Here is a 15833-nt window from a genome sequence, read left to right as displayed (position 1 = left end):
TTAATAAAACCAACAAAGTGTCGTTTTCTCTGTTATTCTGTACTGCAACCCGTGCTCCCATGCAAACAACGTCCAGGTCAATTATCCAAGCTTTCAAACCGCCACCTTGCTGAGAAAGTTGTAGCCGACACAGTCGGAACCTGTTAATCACCATCATCACCTGTTATTACTTTGTTCATTCCTCAAATACAGGTATTTAGTCGATTTCCACTGAAACCCTGCAAATTTTATTTTACAGTATAAAATCCACAAGAGAAAGGCAAAATTCATTGCAAATTCAGTCTTTATTTTGCCAATATAAATTCCTAGACCAGTTAATTTGCCAATTTTTGTGCCAAAAACCCAAATTCCTTTCTAAATCCATAAGAACCAGAAATGGAAACCCTTGTGGCTCTATCTATTACACCTATGAATGCCCCTCATAAAGACTTAGACTATCTGCCTCTTGCAGATAAAGACTTTCAGATAAGAGACTTATCCAGTGACATAAACCACTTGAAAGTTTTTGCCAAGTCAGAAACCAATACCTAAATGGTTTAGATATCCTGGGACTATGGGAATCAAACCTTCCCAGGTATTTTCTCTCCTTAGTCCATGTTTTCCATGATCTGATTCATCAATGCCAGGTAAACTATGAACCTAATCTCAGAGCTGTCATGTCCCCAAGTCAAACAGTCCTTTTCTCCATTACAGCTGCATCCATTAATGAAATGTTGCAATTTTCCCCTAAACAAGCTCTCACTCCCCTTTCTATGGGATATTTACTTGAGAAATCTACCCAATTGTCTCAGTCAGAACTGACTCACATCTGTCAGATTTTCACGGAGCCTAAACATCAGCCTAAAGGCCCACCTCCCTATCTGTAGGCTTTCTTCATAGACATAGGAAAATGCATTGTTGATATGATAGCCTTAATCATGGGATTCAACTATGGTGAGTGTTTTGATGATGTAACCTTAGTGTTGTTGTCAATTTTTACTCCTGGACAACCCCCTGCTGTTAAATATGATTATGCCTCCTATATTGCCAATAAAATTCATGACCAATTCTTAAGACTGGACAATGAAGGAGTCTTTAAATACACCACTTTCATTTATCATCTTATGTTGTATTATCAGTCAGAGAACTTCCCTTTCCTTGTGAGGAAACTTGACAATAAAGGCAATCCAAGGTCTGTTACCTTTTGGAGCCCCATCTTCCATGCATCTTATGAGTCCCCTTACTCATACAGTGAGTTCATTGACCAATTTGTTCATCATGCAACCACTTTATTGACAGGGGTTTCCCCTCCTAGAATCAGTGGTGACATCAAGAGAATCCTACAGCTCTCCAAGCAGTACAGAATAGGTGATTGGTACCTATACAAGAACCATACAGAAATCAAGATATATGGATGTGAGCTCTGCCCTTTCAAATTACCAAAATATGTTCCAATGAGACTGTTTGCATTGGAATATTTTAGACAAATGATACATACAGACCAGGTTCATTTTTGCAAAGCCAAAAAGAAAGCTCAACTTAGAATAAAAAATCAGTTAGGCCCTTATGTCTACAATGATAGGGACGCATGGAGAGAAGCATAGAAAATTCTAGATGATCATCTTAAGTTGCGCAAAAGTTTTAGTTGGAAGCCATTTGGCCCTAATAGTTTCATCTGAGATAGGAGAATGAAAAACAGGTTGTCAGCATACATTCACCATAAGATTCCAGAAATTGAACAATATGCAAATATGGATGAATGGAGGGAAGGAACCCTAGTAGAGCATGATAGTGAATAGGTCAATATTGAGAATGTTATGAGAGATCTTGACAAAACACTTGACCTGGATTCTTTTGGACATGTACCATTTGAGTTATCTTAAAGATCAAGAATTGGTGCCTCCAGTGCTGGGACTTCTCAGCAAACTTCAAAGGAAACAAGCACACCAGCCACAGGAACATTAAAGGGCAAGGAATTAGAGACCATCTTTCAAACCACAGAACAATCTGCAATGTCTAAGCAACCTAAAACTTCCAAAGAACAGGCTCAAATACATACTCCTCCCACTCAGATCAATATGGGAGAGCCTCCAGTTCTGCAAACTCCTCTAAATGAGGAAAGAAAGAAAAAGAGAGACAGGGAAACAACTACCCCTGCCAGTGAACCTTCAGGGCAACCTGGAACAAAAAGACAAAGACTAAATCCCCTTTCAGAGGAGGAATTTGTTGAAGAAACTACAAATAGTCAGAGGGAAGAAATAGTGGAAAGCCAACAAACTTTTCCAATAGGAGGAACATCCACTAGCTCATAGAGATAGGAGCTATAAAGGCAGCAAAGTGCAGAGATATCTTCTTTTAGGCCACCAGGGACTGATGCCTCAGATATTAAGAAAACATTTACAGAAATAAGGGCTAGGAATGATCCATTAAGGCTTTAGGTTTATAACCAATATTTGAAGATGGCTCCCACAAATCAACAAAGATTGATGTCAGCCTATGACATCAAAAAAGGCAAGATGATAATGAGCTATTTCAAGCCAATGGTGCAGCAGCCTAAATCAGTAGCAGATTATCTCAGAACAAATTTTGAAGTCATGGCAAAGGATATTCATCCTTTGGATCAGATTGAGTTGCATAAACAAACTGGAGAAATGATTTACTCAACCTTGACTGGTAAGGCAATGATGGCCCACAGGTTGCAAAATTCTTTGGATAATACTACTGCTCAACTACACGTGGAGAAGGCCTCCTCTCAGGCCAAAGATAACAGACTAAGTCCTTAGAAGAAATAATTATTGGATTGGGCCATGATCCCAAAGATGTTAAGGCTACAGAAGCCTTGATCAAAAATAAAGATGAAGATATTGCAACCTTAAGGAAACAACAAAAGCTGCCACCTTCCAGGCATCCACAGACTGCTGAAGTTATAAAGCAAAAATCTGAAGAAGAGCTAATGGATTTTCTCTTAAAGCTTAATGAACTAATGAATGATACTAAACAAGCACTTGAAAAAGCATTGAAGGACAAGTAGGGAGAGTCGACCTCTTAGCCTCCCAATGTGATACCAGTGGTCTCAAATGTAGTCCCATCAACTCTTGGAGTAGCATTGGCACCAAATATTCCAACAGTCATAACATAGGCAGTTACAGGTACAACAACAACAGGAGTAGCACAGGGCAGCATTGCTAATTTGACCACAGGGCAGAATTGCTAATTTGAGCACAGAGGAGCTAATCAAATCAATGGAGGACCTGAAACTACAAGTTTCGAAGCTAAATAAGGTAAAAGAGCAATATGCCAACTTAGAACAAAGGTATGATCTCTCAAAAGTAAATGCTACAAAAAAGAGAAGAGAGATTAAAGTTTTAGAAAACAAAGTGAAATCATTGGAAAAAGATCTTACTTTTGACAAGCCTCTGTTAGAAATCAAGAAAATTCTTTGGGCCAACATCACTCAATCAATAAATGATGCTTGGCCATCAATTCATATAATTTTTTAGCAAATTGATTTAGTGAAACTAGCTCAAGAAGAAATTCAAAAGACGAGGGAAGAATTAGGAAATATGCCTGAAGAAGCCAACAGGCTCATACAGTTTTTGAACACCAAGAATAAGTACTAGCTTGAAGAGCTAGGCATTCAAGATAGAACAGGGACAATTTTGGAGATCAAAAGTGTTTTTACTAAAAGAAATCTGAGTCAGAACTTAGAAAGAAGGTGCCATGACATGCAGGAAGAAATCAATGCCTTCATGAAGAGATTTGATGTTTTGCAGAGTAAAGGGTTTCCAAGTCCTCTAGTTATTCATGATAAACTAATGACTCATAAAAACTATGTGGAGAAATTGAATAAGTATGCAGGCAACCAAGCAGGTTCATCAACAAGTGCATCAGGAACAGAAGCATTGCCTACAGGCAGGGTTCCCTATGACAGTCTGGAGAACTTGTTCTATGTCGAGCATGAGATGAAGCACTTGTTCCCGATTCAGCCTACCTTTTTCAGGTGCACAAAAACTGATGAGACCCTGAGGAAATTTCAGAAAAACAGATTGCCAGAACCAAAATGGTTGGAAGACATATTGGAAATTTTGTAAAATTATCCTTGGTAAAATGTAAATTTTGGTTATTTATTGTAGTAAGTGATGGTAAATAAGATGAACAGAGATCAAAAGAGATCAAAACAGGTCGAAGTGTATCAGAACAAGTAAAGAGTATCAATAAAAACAGGGCAGCCACCACAAAGTTACTAAAGAAGATAGCAGCAAGCCAAATCATAGGGCTTGCCTCCAGCACACTCACAAGAATAGGAACAACACAACATCAGTTTATCTTTTCTCCTATCTTCGAGACCATTTGTCTCTATTTTCTTGTAACTTATTCATAGTCATCCTAGAATATATCTCACTCTGTTATGAGATATTTTTTGTAAATTTTTTGTATAAATACTCCCTCAATTGGAGTATTGAGGGTGGATTCTTAGACATTGCTGAAATACTGATTATTTTGGAATAAAGTGTTGTTAAACACACATGGGTAGTAAGAACAATATGAAAGATAAATCATGAGAGTACAATTTTTATTAACAAGAGATATACATTTATAGTACATTATGTGACCGTTGGGTTTCACATCCCAAGGTCTCTTGGACTACTTAGTCTATTCAGCTTCCACACTAACCCATTTAGGATTAGGTGTCCAACATTCCCCCCCTTAATTCGAAGGGTTATGTATGAGTCCAAGAAGAGAGCTGTAATACAAAATGTGCAAAATCGCATGGCAGCACTAGGCTGAATGTGCTCTTTGAAATGTTGGTATAAAGGGCAGTGGTTTAAGGATGACCACCCACACTGGAACACTTAGTGCAGTTCCCAGAACTCTTCAAAAACTGGCAAGAAGCTGAAGTCTTCTGCTAGAGGAAGTGCTCCTATTGATTTGAAGAGGGAAACCTTCAACCATAAAAGGGAGGTCTCATCCCGCATAAAAGGGAAAACTTCAACCTGAAAAGGGAAGTCTCAACCTGTGATGGTTTAAGGATAACCAACAACTCTGGAATGCTTAATGCAATTCCTGGAACTCTTCCAAAACTAGCAAGAATCTGGAGTCTTCTGCTAGAGGAAGTGTTCTCAATTTTTTTCCTGGAATTCTTCCGAAACTAGCAAGAAGCTAAAGTCTTCTGCTAGAGGAAGTGTCCCAGATTACCAACTGAAGGCATGTTCACGGGCATCTTTGTCTCTGGCTACAACTCTGAAACTGGTGTGGCAGGTTGTGGCTCAGGCTCGCTTGATGTGGCTTTGAAGCTTGTAGATGACCATCATTTCCCCCCCTGTCAGATACCAGGTGAGATGATGGAGAAAACTCAACTGCAAGACTGTTCAATACTCTAGAACAAGTTCTGACATGTGTTTGGAATATCTTCTTGGCTGTTGATGCCCATTGCCAAGAAGCGATCCATCCAAGATGAATCTTTGTTCTTGCAGGACATTTATTTCTAAAGCATCTGTGTGAAGAATGACTAGTTTTATGATAGTGCTAACATGGATGAAGATCAAAACAGTGATCTTTCAGATGGCCAACTCGGTCACAATGTTGGCATTTTACAATTTTTTGTTGTTGTTGTGGTGGAAGAGGAGTAGAATCTGGAACAACTAGAGGTGAACTGTCATGAGGAGCAGGTGAATTGTCATGAATAAATCCAGCACTCTGAAACTGAATGGGTTTGGCATAGTCTGGAATATGAAAGGACAAGTCCTTGTCATATCCAAGACTAGTTCTATGCTTGTTGTGGACAAGCTGTTCCCAAGGTCTGATGATGGGCTTGGGAAGTGCAGACTGAGTTTCTGCATCTGCATGTACAACTGCTGCTTTATTTGAATGAACAGTAACATTATTGACTTGCTGTTGATGGGTGGTTGTCTCAATGTTCTGAACAGAAACAGATTCAGAATGATGACTCCACTGCTGTAATTCTTCTTGTTGTAGCTGAGATTCAAGCTGCAAAAAATCAATCTTTTCCTGTGCATTTTGTAGACATGTCTGAATTTCTGAGAGAAAATCCTTGCTGATTTTGACTGTATTATCCATAGTAGAGAGTATTAGATTTTCCACTAACTCTAATATTGCACCAATTGGAGCCATTTTTAACCTCAAAAAATAGTAAAACAATGAGGAAAAGATGGACACCAATTTCTCTTTTATATAAACTTATGGCAACAACTTCAAATCAATCAACTTGCAATAGATTCAACACACAAAGAATGGTGATATCCAGAAAACAGACTCCTCATTCAAAAAATGAATTTTCTTCAATTCACCTGAGAATTTAACTTCCAACAAAGCTACAAGCAATTTAGGCCTCAAAAAGATATTTTCCTGTACCAGCCTTGAATCCAAGGGAACTTGTCCTGGCAACAACTTCAATCTAGTTCAATAACAATCTCTGATATGAACAACCTTTAAGAAAATACACCAATTCGATCTACAAAGGATAGTCTTGGCTTGAAACAATTTCCACTGAACTCCTAAATAATGCCAAATTGCTGCAACTTTAAAGAATATAAACAGTCCCCAATTCTTATGAACATTGAACTCTGTCATTCCCAAAAATCCCCCAGCATAATCACTTTCAAAGCAGAAATGATGGCTATCAAAAGGCAATACCCTTGTGGATTATCTTCCTTTCGAATGCAAGTATCGAAATTAATAAAATAATTATTTGAAGTACCTACACCAACACTTCTTCAGATATATCCAAGTCAGGAGACAAACGAACTGCTGAAGATTCACACACCTTCTTATAGGGCATGGATGTTTTAAATCATATTTAAAATACAAACAAAAAATTGCAGGCAGCTCGGTGTTTTAAATTTCTTCAGAAAGCTGAATAATAGTTGGAAAAAGGAATGATTTGCATATTTTCTGCACGTTGGGCATCTTTCACATATTCCAGACCATGCGACCTTGAATGCCCAGATGAATTTTTTTTTTCAAAAACAAATTGGGTTTCAGAGAATTTAACCGATGCAAATGCCGCAAAATATCACGGTTTCCTCTGCTTGGCAGAAATAGAACAAGAAGCTGAAGTCTTAAAGTCGGAGAAAAAATATGCAACTTTGATTTGTAACTCAAATGGAGTCCTGATCAGTTGGACGCAATTGCTTCACTCTTCAGAGGCAGAACACCGCCAAAATCAAAGAATCAAATGAACAAGGAAAGGTACCTTCCTCTGTGAACGGAGACCAAAACAACACATTTGCTTTCAATTCTTCTACGTTGCATTGAAAACATGATTTCAAACACACGTTCCAGCATCAGTTTAATACAACACCAACTGTTTTCCCTTCGACCATTTTTCAAACCAACGTAGGAACCCAATACTCGAACAAAAGTAAGCGAATGCACATAAAGACCACAGGACATTCAATGCTTATGTTTCATATTCGAGATATTTCACATCAAGCGAGTGCTGGAGGAGGAGCATGCACAACTGGCTGAGGAGGACTGTAGACTGGTGCACGATGAGCGGTCCTTCCTCCTGGTATTTAGATGGCAGCTAACAAAGATTGCATATACATATGAGATAACATATTTGGAGGGGTTTTCCAGCTTCAGTTTGAGAAATATGCTACCCAATACCATATATCAAGTGGGCGCCATGTCAGTTCAACGCATATACAAAAGCGGTGTATACCAAAATAAAACCGCAGAGCTGCTGTAGGATCAATTTAAAATTGAGATTTAAATATGATTTAAGTACCATATACCAATCGGACGCAGAGACACCATTCAATATATACGCTGGACCATTCTACAAACTCAGTTCATATTCAATATATACGCTGGACCATTCAACGCATATACCACTGTAGTTCAACGCAAAGACAAACTCTGATATAACGCACAACGTTAATATTATTCAACACCAACAGAGCGCTGTATAGTTCAACACCATTCAAATGTCGATACCACTTCCATACCACATTCAACAGTTACCATGGTAGGAAACGCAGCGTTAATACCATTCTATACATACCGCATTCAACATATTCAAACGCTGTGTTAAAATGTTGATACCACACAACAATTCAAACGCATTCAACATGACATTTGAACAACGCATATACCAAAGTCAGTTTCAACGCATACCATTCTAACGCACAGCGCACAGCATTTCAACAGCCATTCAATAACGCATTCAATACCACAACGTTAATATTCAAAACGCATTCAACACATGATTCCAAGTGTTAATATGATTCAATACCGCATACCAGGAGCTGGACCTTCATCGATGGTGGCGTATCTCTGCTTTACTTTGATTCCATGTCAGCCTCAGTGCTAAAACAGGAAATGACAGTGCTATAAAAATTGACAGTATGGACAGATGTGCAGCGCTGGCAGAGGTAGGTTATTTCAGGACAGAGGGGAATAAGGCAGAGGCAGAGGCCAGGACAGAGCACATGCAGTGTTAGGAGCAGCTAATTATATGGAGGAGCAGCACAGGCATTGTCAGGGGTATGGAGGCGCTTCTATATGGAGAGCAGACACCAGCGACAGTATAATCAGGTTGCAACTAAAATTGAGCTGAAGAAATATTCATGAGAAAATATTCATGAATTTCATGGCAGAAATAAACTCCACAGAAAGGCCATAAAACAAATGGCTCAAATTAATTATGCAGGGCAGGAATACGCCTGCTCTGATACCATGTTAAACACACATGGGTAGTAAGAACAATATCAAAGATAAATCATGAGAGTACAATTTTTATTAACAAGAGATATACATTTATAGTACATTATGTGACCATTGGGTTTCACATCCCAAGGTCTCTTGGACTACTTAGTCTATTCAGCTTCCACACTAACCCATTTCGGATTAGGTGTCCAACAAGTGTTGTTGGACCAACTTTTGTATGGCTTATTGGATAAGGAATTGATGCAAAGGACTTTCCATAGATTTCTTGAATCAAACAGCCGGATCAATAAGTCCTCTATACCTTATGTTTTAAGGTTTTCCTTATTTCTTATATCATATATGTTTCATATCTGAATGATAAACAAAAAAGAATAATTTGGAAAATTCTTGATTACACTGTGTTTTCAGTCATTATTATTCTCAATGTTTTTTTCTGAACTAGCATAAATAGTGAAATCTTAATTGCTCATGTTTTATAGTTTATTCATTTTGATTATTTAGTAAAGAATACTCAACTGCTCTTTATTAGTAATCATTCAAGTTCCTTTTTCAAATATTCTGAAGGATTCTTAACTACCCTTCACCCATTTTGAGTCCATTCCATCTATTCCAAGTCTTTATTTGTTCCCTGTTTGAGCATCTGGCCCTATGAAACCATCTTTTGTTAAGAAACCAAATCTAGTTAAGCCATCTTCTTTGACTCCATTAGCCCAATGGCCTAAACTATTTAGTCCTAACCCTCTGCTATTGAATCTCACCACCCAAACTCAAACAAAACTCCTAAACTTCACAACTAGCCTAACATCTTTCAAAACCAAGCTAAATCATAAAGAGAGAGCCCTCTCTGAGTACAGATTAGCTAGATTTTGTACTTAAAAGTTGATTTGTGGTTACCTTGGACCCCTTTCCTCTTCCCAACAACTTCAAGGAAAATCTAAGAGATAACAACATGCAGGATCAAATTGTTGAGTTTCTACATAAGAAAGACCAGATGGGACTCTGGATGAATAAACAGGAGCAGACCATGGTGCCAAAGCAGCCCCTGAGCGGACTCCAACTAATGATTGATAACTAGCTGGAATAGATGGTATACCAGAAAACATTGTAGGAATAACAGAAGAAGGTTTTGCTGGAGCTACATCAGATGACACATTTCTAGATGTTGATGGTTGTTCAGACATGTTTAGTCTATCCAAAAGATTTCCAAGCCATTCAACAAGAACTTGCGATGAAGGGGGATTAAAAGGACCAAACTTAGGGGTAGAAGGATACAAATGAATCCCAATTCCAAAATGAAATGGGGTAATAGATGGGGTATCCTCTGCTATCTCCTCTATAGCAATCAGATTAGGTGGAAGAGGTAGATTGTCAGGTCCGTAAAAGATTTCTGGAGCTGAAGAACGTATAGCTTCTACAGTGACAGATACTGGAGGGGTGACACTTTCCGAACACTGAAACTCAACTTCCAGATGTTCAAGTAAATGAACTTCAGTCTCAAAGGGAGGTTCTTGAACAACTACTAGTTCAAATGTAGCCTTGGTTTGAATTGAGATGGGTTTTGGATCAACTCTAGATGTTGTTTCAGGTACAGAAGTGTCTACCGTTACAATAGGATTAGTTCTAATCTCCGCTTGCAACTACGGAACTTCTTCTCTTAAGGCAGATGTACCAGAAATAATCAGAGTAACTGTAGTCTCTAACAATGTTGAAACAAAAGTTTCAAATAAACCAGATGAATTGGACTCAGTTAAATGAGATCGCTTTGTCCGGATTGGCTTAGCTTCTAGAGTCAAAGACGGCTAACTCGCTAGTCTCCGTGAATGATGGGGTTTTGATTGACTTTCTTCCACGATTGCGGATTATTTGATCAACTTAAAATTAAGGGGAAAATGATGTTATTCCAAATTCAGTTAATTTTAATGACGCTTTGACACAAGTTTTCTTTTTCAGTTTTTAAGAGTCAAGAAAAAGCTAAAGATGACTCTAGTCTCCTTCGATTTTTAATGAGCCTGAAAGGACAAGTGCTCAGATGGACCTTTTCTTTTAAGGAGTCAAAAAGGAACGAAAGTGACTACTTTGGAAAATCTAGACAGAGGGATTACCAAACCAATCACAAAATTGCAATATACACCTCGGTGATAAATTAAAGAGAAATTACTAAGGACTTTTGTACGACAGTCAATCTTCCCAAATGCTGTGTTCAGTGCATTGCGATCAATAAGGCGGGAGACTTAGTTTCCTATGGATAAAGGATGTAAGCCTATTGTGGTCTACCAATATATAAACGACGGTACAGGGAGCACAAGTCCATGCTAGCACTTGTCGTATCAAGGAGGAGGAATCACCCAACCTTCAATGAAAATGATAGCCACTAGTTTTAATGACGTCGGAACACGTCTCTAGCCTAGACCTCTAGATATGTTGCGTTAAGTTCCAAAGCGTTGTTAGATTCATTGAAATTCATTTTAAAGTTGATCTTTTTTAGAGTTTGCCTTTCAATGGTTCACCATGTATGATAATCTTAAATTCCTAAGATGCAATCTACAATGATAAACAATCTTTGTTTATTTTGAGCAATGAAAATCCTAGCTACTAGGGAAATAAAATTACAGTGCTTTTAAACAAAGAGCAAAGAGCACAAACTAGTGCATTTCCATAAATCATATTTTTGCACAAAAACAAAAAAAAAATGCTAAATTCAAATGCATGTATTTGTTTTCATTCTCCTTAATGTGAAAAATGCCAAAAAGGAAAACTAAATGCAGCAAATATCTTAAATATTTTACTGAAAATGACATTTTCAACAATTTCTTCCTCAAAAGAGAAAGGAAGACTCAACGAAACTTTTCAATTTTGAATAAAAATGCTTTCGATACTTAGAATATAAACAATTCAAACCAAATATGTGAAGAAAAGTCAATCAATTATCAAGGGAAGGAAGAATTCACGACACTTCTCTTTTCGATACAAAACGACAATTACGACACTTTTTGTATCAAAGCGACAAATCGATTTAAACAACTTTTTGACAAAGGATTGTAAATGATGAACAAACACACAAAAACACTCATTAATCCTAATGTAATTGAGGTTGATCTAAGTGATTCAAGTAAGATTCAATAAAGAGGTACTGTTCATATGCAGCAAAACAACTAAACAAAACTGAAAACAAGGTCAATAACCCTCAATTTCTAGAATGGAAAAAGAGTTCAATCAGTCATCACTCCTGGGCTTCACAGAAACAGAGATGCATCACACTTACTACACTCAGGAAGTCGGATGCATACTAAGTTACAATGGAAGACAGTGTGATGGTCTAGGGAACGCAACTTAAATGGGTTTTGGCACAGATGTGCAGCTTTTTTTAGTGAGTTAAGCTGGGCTTTGATGAGCAGTAAAGAGAAAAGTATGAAGGAATATCTTGGGAGGTTAATAAGCTACCAAAAAGTGCATCTATATGTGCTTGGAAGTCAAATGTTTAATTCATAAACTAAACCAGAGATTGACTAAAGCGGCATTCATCTACTATGCAATTGCAGAGCAAGAGCAGTTCGAAGGCTACCTGGCTGACTTCATACTCTGTCTATAGTTTATAAAACAAACAATAACAACAAACAAACATATTTTCATTCCCCAATGGAGTGGCCTATTTGTTTCTGGGAAAACTAGTATTCCTAAAGAATGCTAGCCCTCTAGGTTTGGTAGCTACCCTAGAAACAACAGCTTAAAGCAATTCAACGATTTCTTCTATGTGTAACAGGTAAGAGAAAGATAATGGAACCAACCTGGAACTTCCACTTAATCCCTTGTTTGATCTCTCTCCGCTTTGACAAAGCTTGCAACTCCTCCCATACTTAACATGCTTGGAGAGTACCTGCACAAGTATAGCAACAAAGAACCGTCAAAGCATCGTGATCTATTACAACATAAACATTACAGAATCAGATATATAATGAACAAATGATAGCATTAAAAAATGATAACATTCACAATTGCATAATCATATGGAAGAAAACTTGAAGAACTTTATTAATAGAAGGGAGAATTAAAGCCTAGTTGTCTGATCCAGCATCATCCTCCCAGCTTCAATCCTTCTTCATCTCATGAAATAGCAATATCACTCCAACAATACAATGCTCTTTCCACAATTACAAACTATCAACACTTCCTTGCAATTCACAATATTCTAGCCTGTACATCTCTTAGATGAGGGATCCATTTATAGATGTGTGCAAGGGTGTGAGTCATCCATGGGGTTTGATTAGTGTCATTCCACTTGTTACAATGGGTTCCACAAGAGAAGGGATTGGAGATTTCTTAGATCCCTTATTCATCCTTGGGCGAATTCAGGGAGGAAAGTGGCATAGGAGAAAGTTCTGGAAGATTTCATGAACAATCAACTGACAAATGTCCCGGACATTTGTCCATCCTTACCCATCTCACCCTATAGAAGGCCTAAACAGTATGCATCACACCCTGGCAGTGTACTACTCAGTATGCATCGCACTTTGGCAGTGGAACAGTCAGTATGGTTCAATTTAGGTAGTTTCTGGATGGTTTCTCATATGGAACTTTTTGGGAATGATGCATTTAGATGATTATGTTCCTTTAGGGTACGAAACAACTCTTTTAGGGGTTGATGAGCCCTAATAAATCGACATATAATTTTGGGGTTGATGTGCCCAAGTATGTCTATAACACTCCTATGTGCTGAAATATCTAATAAGGCCCATAGAATTTTGGTGCTATTTTTTGGAAACCCTTTTCTTTGAGAGATTTTTTCTTATCTTGGTATATATGCATGAATACCTAACCCATTTCATGAAATGAGAACTTGGAATGATGTTGTTCAACCTATTGCTCCATTATGTTCTGAGCTTGATGTAGATTATCTTTGAGATGAGCGATCATGGTGGCACTGTTTTGTAGGAGTTGATCGACTTCATGTACTTTACAACATCTAGGGATATAAGAAACTGGTGAAAGTGGGAGTTGGCCACACACTACCTCATACATCATCAGCTTGGTGGCTTCATGATAGTTAATATTATACCACCATTCAGCTAAAGGTAGCCATTGTACCCATTGATGTTGCTTGTTTGAAGTGAAGCATCTCAGATAGGTATCCAAACATTTGTTGTAAACTTTTGAATAACCATCAGTTTGGGGATGATAAGCAATACTTAGTTGGATTTGTGTTCCCTGTAGCTTGAAAAATTCCTTCCAAAATTTGTTGGTGAAAGTGGGATCACAATCAGATACAATGGAAGTTGAAATGCCATGTAGTTTGAAGATTTGGTCCAAGAAAAATTGAGCCACCAATGTTGGGGTAAATGGGTGTGGTAGAGAGAAAAACTGAGCATATTTGCAAACTCTGTCAACAACCACCTTGATGACTATTTTTTTGCCTGACTTTGGGAGACCAATGATGAAATCCATGGAAACATCCATCCAGATAGAAGCAGGGAGTGGCAATGGTTGTATGGTTCCCAGTAACTTAATAGTTTCCCCTTTGTTGTGTTGGCACACATCAAATTCACTTAAAAAATTAAGAATCTTTTTCTTCATGCAGGTCCAAAAGAAAGAACAATGTGCTCATGTATAAGTCTTCTGAAAGCCTGAATGTCTTGCAATTAGGGATGAGTGCAACTCATCCAAGATGAAGATTTTGAGGGTGGAGGTTGGGGATAACACTACCTGATCCTTGTAGCGAAGAATCTCATCCTTCTAAGAGTAGTTTGTTGAGGAATTAGGATCTTCTCTTAAGTTATTAATGAGTTGGGACAAACAGGGGTGAGAGAAGAATTCATTGTGGGCCTATTCAATCCAATTTGGTATGGGTAGAGAGAGTGATAGAAGGGTGATCTCATCCTCAAATTGATGTGATAAGGCATAAACCACTACATTGTCACGCCCCTTCTTGTAAATTATCTCATAATCATATCCCTGCATTTTTGCAAGCCATTTATTTTGTTGTGGCAATGATAGACATTGCTCTAGAAAACATTATAGGCTATGATGGTCAATGCGGATTTGTAAATGTTGCCCCAATAAGTACATGTTCACCAGGTGCCTACTAAATGTAAGATGACATTCGTTTCTTTCTCATAAGTAGATTGACCTAGATGTTTTTCACTGAGTTTTTGACTAGTGAAAGCCAATTTTCTACCTTCCTACATTAATACGGTGCTAATACCGATACCTGAAGCATCATATTCAATCACAAAAGATTTGGTGAAGTCTGGTAAGTCCAATACTAGAGTGGAGCACATGTCCTATTTGAGAGATAAGAAGGCTTACTGAGTTGTGTCAGTCTAGAGAAATGACTTTTTCTTGAGAATATTAGTGAAGGGTCTGGCAATGCATCCATAGTTGGACAAATTTGTGATAGTGGCTAGTGCAACCCAAGAATCCCCTCAAACTCTTCAAGGTTTTTGATTGGGGCCAATTTTGCATTGCCTGAACCTTTTTCAAATCAACCCTCACTCCTTCACGACCCACAATGCATCCCAAATACTCTACTTCTTCCAAACCAAAGGAGAACTTGGATAATTTGACAAATAATTTGTGATCTTAAAGTAGTTGCAATATCTGGTCTACATGTTGACGGTGTTTTTCCCATGTTATGATGTAGATGAGAAAGCCCTCGAAGAAGACCGGGACAAATTTTTTTGAGATATGGTTTCAGAAGGTCCTTCATGAGGCTTTGAAAAGTGGATGGATCATTACAAAGACCAAATGGCATGTCCAGGAATTCATAATGGCCTTCATGAGTTTAGAAGGTTATCTTGTCTACTTCCTTCATGCGTATTTGGTGATACACTGAGTGGAGGTCTAGCTTGGTAAAGAATTTAGCACTATGCAGTTCATCAAGTGTTAGGTCCCTATACTACTAGTGTAACTCCTTATTGTTATTATTGAAACCCCCTTATTGTATTATTGTGCCCATATAGTCCCCATGTTGTTATTATTATGCCCCATAGAAGCCCACTATTGTTATCGTTGTGCCCATACAATATCATTTTTATGTAGGCTCTGATTATATTGGGACCCCTTAGACTCCTATATATAGAAAGGACGTCTTGTCATTTGTATCATCCAAGAATTGTTCATTTGTGTAATATAAAGGAGTTTTGACCCTCGAAGAGGCTGATTTCTAAAGC

This window comes from Pinus tabuliformis, chromosome Q, assembly GCF_031772625.1.
Source record: "Pinus tabuliformis cultivar Carrire ecotype Pingquan chromosome Q, CPIR1, whole genome shotgun sequence".
Classification (NCBI taxonomy): domain Eukaryota; kingdom Viridiplantae; phylum Streptophyta; class Pinopsida; order Pinales; family Pinaceae; genus Pinus; species Pinus tabuliformis.
This window is presented reverse-complemented; position numbering follows the sequence as displayed.